General features: G+C 48.4%; 2 non-coding genes and 1 pseudogene across 2 annotated transcripts; all 3 read right to left on the bottom strand.

Annotated features, from left to right (window-relative positions):
- The window catches only part of LOC119631037 (large subunit ribosomal RNA), an 8,304-nt pseudogene extending 2,176 nt beyond the window's left edge, over nt 1-6,128 (bottom strand).
- Nucleotides 6,129-6,977: 849 nt separating this feature from the next.
- LOC119631033 (5.8S ribosomal RNA) lies at nt 6,978-7,134 on the bottom strand. The gene has a single exon (XR_005246536.1). It is a non-coding gene; the product is annotated as a 5.8S ribosomal RNA (ribosomal RNA).
- A 761-nt stretch (nt 7,135-7,895) lies between these two features.
- On the bottom strand, nt 7,896-9,803 carry LOC119630968 (small subunit ribosomal RNA). The gene has a single exon (XR_005246518.1). It is a non-coding gene; the product is annotated as a small subunit ribosomal RNA (ribosomal RNA).
- Between the last annotated feature and the right edge of the window lie 2,697 nt (nt 9,804-12,500).

The raw sequence follows: 12,500 nt of genomic DNA, 5'->3' as shown, positions 1-12,500 counted from the left end.
GTGGATGTCGGGGTGCGTGTGGATTCGCGAAGTTCGCGTCCATCAACAGATGCGTGCAGATGTTCTCGCCAAAACAAGCGCACAGATGGTCGTTGCGTTGTGGAGTCAACACGGCTGAACCTGCGGAGCTGTTTCCAGGCCCACCGCAGTTTCTTACGAATCTTATCAGATTTGGCGGCGGCTCTTGCCACTGACCATGGTGACGAGTCGAGCCCCCCGAAACGCCTCACAATGAGGTCCGGGATGGTCGCTCGCACCGATGGGATCGCTAAGCCGCCGTCCTGAACTGCGGCGTGATAATATGCCTTGGGCACATCCGCCGGTAGCCTTAGCCACTGTCCGACTGCTTTCCGGATTTGGACATCGAGCATTCTCAATCGGTCATCCGAGATGTTTCCAAGCACAAAACCGTGCTGGAATCTCGGAATCAGATGAGCTCTCAAAATCTCCAACCTCTGTTGGGGTTTGAGAGGTGCCCTTGAGATGTTATTCAGAGCACTACTGATACTATGCTCTAATGTCACGCATCCAGAGGCCTCAAAATCGACACCAAGATATCGCCACCGCTCAACACAACTCACCTGCCTGAGCGGCTTACCTCCAATATTGAAGGTTCGCTCAGTCAGGTAGTGATGCTTCTTGCGGTGGCCATCCGGTATCATAGACAGAACCGCGCTTTTCCTGCAATTCAGGCGTAGGCCCATCTGCCTACCGACACAGTCCACAGCAGAGATGGACTCCTGCATCCCTACCTTCGACCCCGCAAGCAGGACTAGGTCGTCAGCATAGGCCAGAGCGGACACGAGTTCCATCTCCAACCTATACCCGACCCTCTCCGGCAGGGAAGCCAGGATGAGGTCCATCACCACGTTGAAGAGTATCGGCGACAGAGGGTCCCCTTGACGAACCCCTCGTCCCACTTTTACAGGGCTGCTCATTTCATTGTTCACGGCTAAGGTGGTGGACGCCGTATCGTATAGGTGAGCAATGTAGCCGCAGAACTGTTCGGGCATGCCCCTCAACCTCAGCAATTCGACAAGTGCCTCGTGAGACACTGTGTCAAATGCCTTGGCGAAGTCTAGCACCGCCACGTGACATTCCCGCAGCTTCTTCCTGCTATCCCCAAGCACCGCGTCCAGTACTGCGGAATTCTCCAGCGTACCGTCGGCGCAGATAAATCCGCGCTGTCGTGCATCAGGGGGGCAGCAAGCCAACAGCCTCCGGGCCAAGATGGAGTGAAAGTGTCTCAGGGGAATCGACGCGATCGAGATCGGTCGATATTCCCCCGGTCCACCTGGTCTCTCCACCTTAGGCACAAAGACGGTTCGGCACTGCCGTAGAATTTCGGGTATTTCGCCTCGTGCCATCCATGCATTGAACATTTCCGCCTTCAAGTGCACAGGAACCGCACGCCACTGACCCGAACGTATACCGTCCGGGCCCGGCGAAGTTCGCCAGTCAAAGCGGGAGGCCTTGATCTCTTCCACCGAGATCGGCCTCCACAGCTGGGTGTAGTCGCGATTGCCCCCGTGCAACTCCGCACGCCCTAGGGCGTGAAGAGCTTCCGGTGTAGGCCCAGGTGCATCGGACACTCTCTCGAGGATAGGTCGCCAATAGGTCTCCATCTCCTCGAGCGAGTGTCCGACACCCCCACACGCGCCATCGATCACCTCAGCTGCTGCTCTGCTGCGACACTTCTTGTACAGTTCCTGCACACGCGCGTACTCTGCTCTGCGCTTTTGTCTACTGGTTTTGTGGGCACTAGCTGTCCGATCATCGTGCAAATCGTTTCGCCGCCCTGCAGTCTTGGGTCTCATAGCCCTGCACGCTCGTCTTCTCCCCGAACCCTCAAGGAGTTCGGAGAGAACCCGAGCGGCATCGGGCGACATCTGACCGACTGCGGATGGATCATAGGCAGCGGCGTCTTCGGCGCATCGTTCCTCGCCCGCTTCCTCAGCTCCAGAAGCCCGCCGGAAGTCAGGCTCGGCCGAGCACCCCCCTGACGAGGGACCCGGCTGGGAACCAAATCGGGCAAGGTGCGCTTGCACCAATGCCCGATAAGGCTCCCTCCGCCGTTGTCCCTTAATCGCTTCCAGAGTTCTTCCAAACCCTGGAAGCGCGCCAAAGAGGTCTCCACCCGAGCACTGACCCCGCTCAGCGAGCAACCTGGCCTCGGTGCGAGCGAGGAGGTCGATTTCCTCGCCATGCCACCGCCGCTTCACCATCATCGGAGCGGCATCCGTATTGGTCTCAACAGGGTGGGCTCTACGCTTGTGGACACCCAAACCCCTGTTGGTCGAAAAGGTTCGTTCGCAGAACTGGCAGGTCCAACCAGGCGCATCCTGACCCACAGGATCTGCGCCGGCGGAACCCCGCACAGTCGGGTTATCGCCTGTCCTCTCTGACTCCAGCGGGAGGCCAGAGGCTTCAGGTCTATTTTCTTTATTTGACTTTTTTGCAACAGGAAAAAAACCCACTGTGGCCGGGCTGCAAACCCGACCACAGGGTTCGCCCGCAGGTATCGCAAGGCCCCACCCGAAGGTACCTGCTAGGCTTGACGGTCCTCGCGGTCCGTCCATCGGGGCTGCTGTCACGTGTTTACCACGTGTACAGCCATCCGGGTTACACCGTCCCATAAGGGACAGTGCGGTGCTCGCCATCATCAGGAGGGATTGCTCCCCCCTGGTGGCGCCCCGGCCCACCTGTTTCCGGATGACACTGCCCCCAGAGGGAGCAGTGCGGTGCACGCCAACAGGGGAGATTACTCCCCCCCGCTAGCGCCCCGGCCCACCTATTGCCCCGTTGCGTTCTAAGGCGGCACTTACGAGGGCTGTAGTCCCGCAATGGCTACACCAAGACTACGTGATTCAAGTGCTGCCCCTCCTCCCGTATCGGTCAATGTGCGGCGGTACCACGTGCAGGTTATGGGTAGGAGTGGGGCGTCGTGATCTCGGCCATAGTTTCAGACCGCTCTCTCTTACCCCATTACTAACAGGGGGGTGTATTGGTCCCGTCCATTCGATAGCCAGCCACGAGCAAACAGGTACACCGTCCCTGTTATGAGCAACTAATTTCACTTAACCCGTTAGGGTTGGACGTATACTTGGCACAGGACATCGTCTCTCACACTTATAGTGAGTGACTCCGCCAGCCTCGGAGCCATTCACGTCCTGTGCACTATACTGGTGACCGCGCCACTGGTCACCAGATTAAGACGACTGGATTTGAATCGAAAAATTAAAATTATGCGTATCGCCCCTAAGAGAGTCATAGTTACTCCCGCCGTTTACCCGCGCTTGCTTGAATTTCTTCACGTTGACATTCAGAGCACTGGGCAGAAATCACATTGCGTCAACACCCGCGAGGGCCATCGCAATGCTTTGTTTTAATTAGACAGTCGGATTCCCCTTGTCCGTGCCAGTTCTGAGCTGACCGTTGAACGGCGGTCGTACAGAATCGTGCCGATCGCGCACGAAACGAAACCGACACGACCTTACGGCTAGGAAGATCCGCGGAAGGCCGGAGAACGCGGGTCCGGATCCAGTCCGAAACGTAAGACGATTTTCGCGAGTGTCATATTAAATATATACAGTTTTTGAGGCCGCATTATATTAAAATACTAACTCGCTAAAACGAACATAACGCACGAACATCGACCAGACCCGGCACCGGCCGCATCCGCTTCCCGTCCAAACCCGACACGCCCCGGTCCTCAGAGCCAATCCTTATTCCGAAGTTACGGATCCAATTTGCCGACTTCCCTTACCTACATTATTCTATCGACTAGAGGCTCTTCACCTTGGAGACCTGCTGCGGATATGGGTACGAACCGGCGCGACATCTCCACGTACATCCCTCACCTGAATTTTCAAGGTCCGCAGAGAGTATCCGGACACCGCCGCAAATGCGGTGCTCTTCGCGTTCCGAACCATATCTCCCTTCTATAGGATTCCATGGAACTCGAACGCTCAGGCAGAAAAGAAAACTCTTCCCGGACCTCTCGGCGGCGTCTTCAGGCCACTTTGGGTTACCCCGTCGAACACTCGTTTTTAAAGACGAGGGAACGATTATTGAAACGGTTCCGCTGCCGGGTTCCGGAATAGGAACCGGATTCCCTTTCGCTCAAAGGGCGTTATTTTTCATTATTTTTAAAAATTATAAAAAAACACGCCACATCGACATAAGATCTCTCCTTGAGCTTAGGATCGACTGACTCGCGAGCAACTACTGTTCACGCGAAACCCTTCTCCACGTCAGTCCTCCAGGGCCTCGCTGGAGTATTTGCTACTACCACCAAGATCTGCACCGACGGAGGCTCCAAGCGGGCTCACGCCCAGACCCTTCTGCGCTCTCCGTCGCGCACGTCCTACTCGTTACGGCTTAATGATACCAAATTAAAAATTTAGCATCACACGTGCCGGTAACGGTAGTGTATAGGCAAAACGCTTCAGCGCCATCCATTTTCAGGGCTGGTTGCTTCGGCAGGTGAGTCGTTGCACACTCCTTAGCGGATTCCGACTTCCATGGCCACCGTCCTGCTGTCATGAGCGACCAACGCCTTTCATGGTGTCCCATGAGCGTTTTTTAGGCGCCTTAACACTACGTTTGGTTCATCCCACAGCGCCAGTTCTGCTTACCAAAATTGGCCCACTTGGCACCGTCATCAGATCTCCGGCTTCATCGTTCGAGTAAGCCGGAGTTCTCACCCATTTAAAGTTTGAGAATAGGTTGAGGTCGTTTCGGCCCCAATGCCTCTAATCATTCGCTTTACCGGATGAGACTGTTTTAAAATTTTATATCGACGCCAGCTATCCTGAGGGAAACTTCGGACGGAACCAGCTACTAGATGGTTCGATTAGTCTTTCGCCCCTATACCCAGTTCCGACGATCGATTTGCACGTCAGAATCGCTACGGTCCTCCATCAGGGTTTCCCCTGACTTCGACCTGACCAGGCATAGTTCACCATCTTTCGGGTCCCAGCATTTGTGCTCAGAGCGCGCCTTCATTCACTGATTGGAAACGAGACGCCTCGGGAGTGCGAAAATCACGAACGTAGCTCGATAATTTCATCCTCCCTGAGCGAACGTCGAGCGTTCGCCTTCACTTTCGTTACGCCTTTCAGTTTAATGTTAAAAATTTATAAAACTCAATGACTCGCACACATGCTAGACTCCTTGGTCCGTGTTTCAAGACGGGTCCTGCGAGTGCCCGAAACTGTATCATCGCAGACGTTCAAACAAACACGCACTAGTCCGAGACTGCACGGCTGCGACAACAGACGCGTCGCACTCGCGTCCGCACTAAGGCAGGAAACGAGAAAATACGACGTTGACTTGCGTCGGGCCGGACGCGTATGAGAAAATTTTTTTTAGGAATTTTCAACGCGTGCGTGATTAGTTTAATGATACCGTCCGAATGCGTGGATCGGAACGATACGCGGTCCGAACGTGTTCTAAACGAATAAAACTCGTACGGTCTCCCGCGCGATCGTCTTAAATCCACGACGAACGGGTCGCGATGCATTACTAAGAGAGAAGTGCACGTCTTCTCGGGACGTTAAACGTTCACGTACCGTGCCGACGGAGAACGAACGCACGAAACGAACGTTCCGTCAACATCTGAACGCACGTAAACGTACGCCCGAGAGAAAACGATGAATCTCTCCGTTCGTTCATTCGAGTTTCGCAGGTTTACCCCTGAACGGTTTCACGTACTCTTGAACTCTCTCTTCAAAGTTCTTTTCAACTTTCCCTCACGGTACTTGTTCGCTATCGGTCTCGCGGTCATATTTAGCCTTAGATGGAGTTTACCACCCGCTTAGGGCTGCACTCTCAAGCAACCCGACTCTAAGGAGCGTCCCTCTCGCCGCGACCCTCCGTCGCTACGGGCCTGGCACCCTCTACGGGAAAACGGCCCCGTTCAAGACGAACTTGGACAGGAGTCGTCGCGACGAGAAAGCGGAACCTCCCGAACACCACATCTCCCGTTATCGATTAAAACAACGGGATTCAGTGCTGGGCTATATTCCTGTTCGCTCGCCGCTACTAAGGAAATCCTGGTTAGTTTCTTTTCCTCCGCTTACTAATATGCTTAAATTCGGCGGGTGATCCTCCCTGATCTGAGGCCAACGATATAAAAATAAATTTGAGGCAAACTCGATATCCGTCAGCGTCCATCGCAAAATCCTCCCACCCCTCTCCTCTCCTCACGCACGTCCTCCTTTCCTCTCCTCCCACCACCATTTTCTCTATTCCCAAGCATCAATCTCTTCTTTCTTCTCCTCACAAAAAATTTTGTAATGAGATTTCAATCAGAGACGAAAACGAGAGAGCCGAGAGCGAGTGAGCGAGAGCGAGCGAACGAGAGCGCTAGCGAGTCAGAGTGAGAGATGGAGAGGCGCGAGGTCGCAATTCGGACGTCGAGTCCGCCTACACACGTTTTCCTATTGTTAATCATTCGTCTGTCCCGGTCATTAGTAGTTTTTCGTCGTCGCCGTTACGTTAAGTAAATTCAACGATCGATGTGTGTGCAAGCGAAAAATCGTTAGATTATTTTATTGAATTTATTCGCGATTACAAATAATTCATTAAAATTCTTCATCACAACGTTTCGCTTCGCACCGTCGTCGTCGTCGATATTAAATAACGATTAATACAACGTCAACAACAGAATAACGAAACCAAGACGACAAAAATTCATATACACGAGAACTCGCTACGCGCACGCTAAACATAACGCGCGCGCCAGAGAGGTTCGACGTGATTATGAAAATTTTGAAATAACAATAAAACATTTTTAGATCCGTCGGAGAGACGAGCTAGCGAAACGCGATTCGTAATCGTAGTCTTCGGTCAGATTTTAATTAAATAAAACAACACGTAACGACGAGTACGAACGCGTAACGCGGAACGCGTCAACGCGACGGATCACGAGCGCGGCACGAGCCACGCAATGTGATTAATGTTTTTTATGCAGCCGGCCCTCAGACAGGAGTGGTCCTGGATGTGTCTCCACGGACCGCAATGTGCGTTCGAAATGTCGATGTTCAAATGTGTCCTGCAGTTCACACTATGACGCGCAGTTAACTGCGTTCTTCATCGACCCGCGAGCCAAGTGATCCACCGTCCAGGGTAATGATTTTCGTTTTTTCTGTAATGTTTAAATAAAAATAAAAAATTTCTTTTTTTTTTTTTCTTGTCGAAAAAAAAAACAATAAATAAATAAAATGTATTCTATGTTAATTTACGAAACCGTCAACGACGACGAGAGAGACACGAGCGAGCGCTCCCGCAAGAACGCGCGCACGCGACTCTCCGTGACGTTTGGACGTGTACGCGACGTTTCGACGTTTTCGCCGTGTGCGCGCGCGCGTTTCGCATTTTATACATAAATATTATAATATTCGAAATTTCGAATCTCAAAATATATAATAATAAACATATAAAACACGGTGGTACAACGCACGCACACACACGTTAAGAAAACTAAAACGTCTGTGAGTTTTTCTTTCGATCACCGCGTTCTCGCTCTCGAGCGCACTAGTGTCACGACGGCAATCGAATCGACACGACGACACACACACACACAACTACTGCATCACACACACACACACACACACCACAAACACAGAACAACACTGTAATTTCGGTGTCAGTAATGGTATTTTGTAGTGCGCGTATAGTTTTATGCGTGTGCTGCCGTGCGCGTGCAGTACGCAGCAGTATTAGATATATAATGTCAGCAGTCAGATTCAATATCGTCGCGACAAACGCGCGCGAGAGCGTGAGAAATCGGATAAACGATAAAAATTAAGAACGATCGAATGTATGCATGCGTATATATATATAAATAAATAAATAAAATATTTACATATCACACACAATACAACACACGTTAATGATCCTTCCGCAGGTTCCCCTACGGAAACCTTGTTACGACTTTTACTTCCTCTAAATGATCAAGTTTGGTCAACTTCCCAACAACGCCGACGGCCGTGAAGCCACCGCGTGTCGGTCCGAAGACCTCACTAAATCATTCAATCGGTAGTAGCGACGGGCGGTGTGTACAAAGGGCAGGGACGTAATCAACGCGAGCTTATGACTCGCGCTTACTAGGAATTCCTCGTTTATGGGGGATAATTGCAAACCCCAATCCCCAGCACGAAGGAGTTTCAGCGGGTTGCCCGGGCCTCTAGGCCAGGGAGAACATGCTGATTCCTTCAGTGTAGCGCGCGTGCGGCCCAGGACATCTAAGGGCATCACAGACCTGTTATTGCTCAATCTCGTGCGGCTCGAAGACGCCGGTCCCTCTAAGAAGAATTTTAATACGTCGTCAGTGAGTTGCGCGACACGAGGCCGCGCACACCTAAATAACGACGCCTATTTAGCAGGCTAGAGTCTCGTTCGTTACCGGAATTAACCAGACAAATCGCTCCACCAACTAAGAACGGCCATGCACCACCACCCACCGAATCAAGAAAGAGCTGTTAATCTGTCAATCCTTCCGGTGTCCGGGCCTGGTGAGATTTCCCGTGTTGAGTCAAATTAAGCCGCAGGCTCCACTCCTGGTGGTGCCCTTCCGTCAATTCCTTTAAGTTTCAGCTTTGCAACCATACTCCCCCCGGAGTCCAAAATCTTTGGTTTCCCGGAAGCTGCCCGCCGAGCCATTGTAGTAACGTCGGCGGATCGCTAGATGACATATTTACGGTTAGAACTAGGGCGGTATCTAATCGCCTTCGAACCTCTAACTTTCGTTCTTGATTGATGAAAACACCTTTGGCAAATGCTTTCGCTGATGTTCGTCTTGCGACGATCCAAGAATTTCACCTCTAACGTCGCAATACGAATGCCCCCAGTTATCCCTATTAATCATTACCTCGGAGTTCTGAAAACCAACAAAATAGAACCGAGATCATATTCTATTATTCCATGCACGAAATATTCAAGCAGCATTTTTAGCCCGCTTTGAGCACTCTAATTTGTTCAAAGTAAAATTGTCGGCCCACCTCGACACTCACCGAAGAGCACCGCGATAGGATTTTGATATTGAACCGGCGTTTTTTAGAACGCCGGCTCACCGACGATATGCTCCGCAAACGTGTCAGTATCACCGCGGATGCGGTGCACCGACAGCGCGGCGCACAAATGCAACTACGAGCTTTTTAACCGCAACAATTTTAGTATACGCTATTGGAGCTGGAATTACCGCGGCTGCTGGCACCAGACTTGCCCTCCAATTGTTCCTCGTTAAAATATTTAAAGTGTACTCATTCCGATTACGAGGCCTCGTAAGAGTCCCGTATCGTTATTTTTCGTCACTACCTCCCCGTGCCGGGAGTGGGTAATTTGCGCGCCTGCTGCCTTCCTTGGATGTGGTAGCCGTTTCTCAGGCTCCCTCTCCGGAATCGAACCCTGATTCCCCGTTACCCGTGACAACCATGGTAGTCGCAGAAACTACCATCGAAAGTTGATAAGGCAGACATTTGAAAGATGCGTCGCCGGTACTTGACCATGCGATCTGCAAAAGTTATCCAGATTCATCAAAATTAACGACTTCGGACGCGAGGCCCTCCGTCGATTGGTTTTGATCTAATAAAAGCACTCATCCCATCACTGGTCAGAGTTCTGATTGCATGTATTAGCTCTAGAATTACCACAGTTATCCAAGTAACTGAGTAAGATCTAAGGAACCAAAACTGATATATTGAGCCATTCGCGGTATCGCCTTAATACGGCTTGCACTGAGACATGCATGGCTTAATCTTTGAGACAAGCATATAACTACTGGCAGGATCAACCAGGGAGCTCTCTTTTTCGTTAGCTCGAAAACTAAAACGTCGCACCGCATCGGGCGTAAAAACGCTCGTACGGCGTGATCGTGTTTAGGTATTATAATAGTATTTATATAATAAACAACTCTCGTTGTTTACTAATAAATAATATCATTAAATATATAAAAATCCATATCCTAGAAAATTTAATTTTTAAGGAAAAGGATAATTATACAAAATCGGTCCACCGAGATTTCGCATAAACCGTTCACGTTAAAACATATAATGTTTAAATAAAAACACCATATGAAATATTATAATTCGTTTTAACGAATAAAATTTCAAAATCGCGCACGGAACGTACAGAATGACGTAAACGACTGAACGAACAGGTGCATTCGTCCGTTTGATTGTTTCATTCTGAAATTAGAAATGAACTAACCGAACGAACATGCCGTCGCATGAGTTACGCATATGTCTCACACGGTGTTACGGCGACCGCAGCGTTTCGGTTAATCTATAATAAATATATTATATTATTATTATTATTAAACACGAAACACACGCAACGCGCAAAACCAATGAACATATGAAAAATTTTAAAATTTCCAGGACCAAAAAATTTATGCGTCCAATCACAAAAGTCTCCTCCTCTCCTCAATGTATATATGTCAAGCTTCTGACCGGACAAGATATATATGAGAGATGGATAGATACTTCAGATCGCATGACGCAGGTCCGACGCTGATCAAATATATAATATATAACTTTATAATGTGTTCGTTTAAAAACGAGAGAGAAAAACTGAAAATGTAATCCAAAAAACAACAAACATCAATCAAATCTTCCTCTCTCGCCTCGCGCACCAACTAAGGCACGCCCGAACATCAAACGCGACACGCGCTCAAACCACACATGTGATGCGGGCCGTGCGCGTTCGCATGCATACATACGTAGGATCGTCGTCCGCGGTGAAGTCTGTTGAGCCGTGGATTTTAAATTTTAATTTAGACAGAATATAGTTTATTATTATTATTATTATTATTATTATTATTATTAGTATTAGTATTATTATTAATTATGTATATTTATTTTAAATGTTATTAATTAAAATATAATTTTTTTTAAAAGATTTTTATTACGACTAAGTCTCGTCGGCCAGGTCTAAATATTTTATTAATTTGTCCTTTTCTGCCTTCACGAGGTGAAGGTACATCACGCCTTGATGATGATGATGATGATGATGATGATGATGATGATATTGATAAATTTTCATATCCACCACGTAGAAGGTTATCATTATGACATCTTATTATGTACGTAGGTACATTAACATTAATAACTCCTCCTGAACTGAGAACTGACTCCAGAGCGAGAAGAAGAAACCTCCTCACGTAGCGCGCAGTACCTATCGTGGATAATAATAACTACTACATAACTAACTGCCTTCTGTATCAGGACCCCTAACCCAGTTAGCTAGCTAGCTGGCTGGCTGGCTGGCTGGCTGGCTGGCTGGCTGGCTGGCTGGCTGGCTGGCTGGCTGGCTGGCTGGCTGGCTGGCTGGCTGGCTGGCTGGCTGGCTGGCTGGTACCTACTACCGACACAACTATTGGAATAATTATTTTTAAATCAATCAATCAATCGATAAAAATCAATAATGGCGGTAGTCTAGTGGGCCAGGTCTAAATATTATATTAAATTGTCCTTTTCTGCCTTCACGAGGTTCTTTCTTTCTTTCTTTGTTTCTTTCTCGTCATGAAGAATGGTGATATCAACCAACACTGCGCGACGCGCAGACCGATCTATCATCAAAATATCAGGCTCATTGGCAACAAAATACTTAAATAACAATAACAATAACAATAATATAAATTATTATAAACTTAGTAAATATCAAATATCACCCCTTAAAAGTAGAACTAACACGACTCTGGAATACACACAAAGAAACTTATTCCCAATAGTAACAGGCGTAGTAGCAAAAAGTATACATAGATACATTAACAAATCGGAAGCAAACATAAACATAGGCACACATAATACAAAAACAAGCACCCATATACACACATGCACAATAATAAGTATAGTTTTGGGTAATACAGTCTTCATAAATTCTGGTTGATATTGGTATCGGTATTGGTATTGGTATTGGTATTGGTATTGGTATTGGTATTGGTAAGGTAACTTAAGGTAAGGTAAGGTAAGGTAAGGTAAGGTAAGGTAAGGTAAGGTAAGGTAAGGTAAGGTAAGGTAAGGTAAGGTAAGGTAAGGTAAGGTAAGGTAAGGTAAGGTAAGGTAAGGTAAGGTAAGGTAAGGTAAGGTAAGGTAAGGAAAAGGTAATGTAAGGTAAGGTAAGGTAAGGAAAAGGTAAGGAAAAGGTAAGGAAAAGGTAAGGAAAAGGTAAGGAAAAGGTACAAGAAAACCGTATCATATGAGAGCAAGATGAGTTGATGTGTAATCCTAGCGACTTGGTTATGTCCTGTCCATGCAAGTAATCGCCTGCATTAGCAAAACGAGAACAGCCAGAAAGAAACAATAATAATTTATGTCTAATAGACTAACCTCGACGGTGGCATGCCCGACAAATGTTCGGTCCGAGTCCCGTCCTATTCATTCATTCATTCATTCATTCAGATATATTGATTAATTTTCATATACACCTTATGTTAAGTTTCTGTATCGTAGTTCGCGTATTAAAAACAACGACGTGCAAAAGTTGTGGCGAGGTGG

This window comes from Bombyx mori, chromosome 11 (genome assembly GCF_030269925.1).
Source record: "Bombyx mori chromosome 11, ASM3026992v2".
Taxonomy (NCBI): Eukaryota; Metazoa; Arthropoda; class Insecta; order Lepidoptera; family Bombycidae; genus Bombyx; species Bombyx mori.
The sequence above is the reverse complement of the archived record's forward strand: the minus strand, read 5'-3'. Positions and strand labels throughout refer to the sequence as shown.